The sequence below is a fragment of the Corvus brachyrhynchos genome, unplaced genomic scaffold (genome assembly GCF_000691975.1).
Source record: "Corvus brachyrhynchos isolate BGI_N302 unplaced genomic scaffold, ASM69197v1 scaffold60, whole genome shotgun sequence".
NCBI classification, from domain to species: Eukaryota; Metazoa; Chordata; class Aves; order Passeriformes; family Corvidae; genus Corvus; species Corvus brachyrhynchos.
In genome coordinates, this window is record NW_008236767.1 from 783,579 (window position 1) to 785,264 (window position 1,686).

Below are 1,686 nucleotides of genomic sequence, written 5' to 3' on the forward strand. Positions count from 1 at the left end.
CTGCAGCCCCTCCAGCTGGTTCCATCCTCTGTGGCTGTGTGCCAGTCTGACACTGTGTGGCACGTACAAGTACTACAGCAGCCACTGTCACACACGGCCAGGGGACACGTCCCTCTGCTTCACTGCCAGCTCCTTAGGCTTGGCACCTTAGAAATGTTTTCTCCTTCGTCCCTATTTTCTTCCCTTTTATTCTTCTTCTACCCCAGACTCTCTGTGAGGAATGGTTTTCATTTCATCCAAGCGTGTTTGGCAAGAGATTCCTTTTGTCCTGCCTAGGAGTCAAGGGCATTTTGAGGTCTTGTTGAGCAATAAATAAATACTTGAGTCGTATTTCTGTGCTTCCATTGTGGTGGCCTGGTCACTCATCTTGAGCTTTCCACCTTTGAAATCTGATGGAGAGAATGGTGTGAAGACACCTACTTCTCAAAGCCACTCTTCATGTCAGCTCTTCATTATGCCAAGTAAGAATGAATATAAAATGATTTATCCTGGAGGGAAAGGAGAAATGTTGGATCCAGGCAACTGAATAAAAATATAAATACTGCCAGCTTTCAACAAAAGTTGATTTTCATTGAGTGTGACAATCACAGGCCAGAGAAAAGAATTCTATACACAGAATACAATTAATAGTGAGTTTTTTGTGGAACTACCAGAGCTGCTGTTCCAACAGTCACCCATACAGGCAGAGGTAGTAGTCAGCGAGAGGCGCCAAGGGAATCCCTTAAAATAATGCTGCCACGGAAGCAAGGCTGCTAGGGAAATGGTCCAGCAGCACTGAGGGCCTGAGCAAAATCACCAAGGGCAACTGCCCAAGCAGGACTGATTTTCTGTTCATTCTGCAATGGCAAATCCCATCATGCGCTCACAGCACAGAAAAAGGGGAGAACACAGGAGCTTAGCCCAGGTTTGCAGCTTTGAGTCACTCTGTGCACAGGAGAAAGTGGTTACACGTGACGTGTGCATCTGGTGACATAAAATGTGTTTATACCTGGGCAGCAGAGCGTGGTGTGGAATGCCCCAAGCTAGCGACGACCGGAGCTAGCGCAGTCCTCTGCAACCAAGGACTTCAGGGATTAATCACCGGCGACATGAGACAGCACGTTAGGCTCTGTCAGCAGCCCGGGCCCACAGCAGCTCAAGGACAGGAGCCCCAGGGACAGGGAGGACAGGGGACGTACACACCTAACAGATCCAGGAGAGCTCTGGTTAGACTGTATCACACCAAGAGGAGGAGCATGTCCAAGGGCATTAAGCTTGCACTTTCCAAAGAGAAGAGAGCTGTGTTTTTGGTCCCACCTCTGCCTCTATTCTTTATTCATATTTATAGGTAGCCATGGTGACTAATCAGACAGGAGATTTATGTCAGGCTTGCTGACTACTACCTATAATATATATATAAAATATACATGCCTGATTTAGGACAGCACTTTCCTGATAGGGAGATGGACATACTTTGATTTGGGCTACAGCCCTTCACTTCCCCTTCATGCAGTGAATGCTATCCTGTATCCTGCAGATCTTTTTGCTCAGGTTGGAGCCAACTGACTGGAGCATTCAAAAAATGAAATATTTTTCCTTCCCCTCTTAGGAGAGGGGAGCACAGATAAGCCCTAGACAGACCTGCTCATGGTGAACGAGAGTTTTCTTCACTTGTGAAAGCAATTCTGCTTCTCCCTGCCCCTCCCC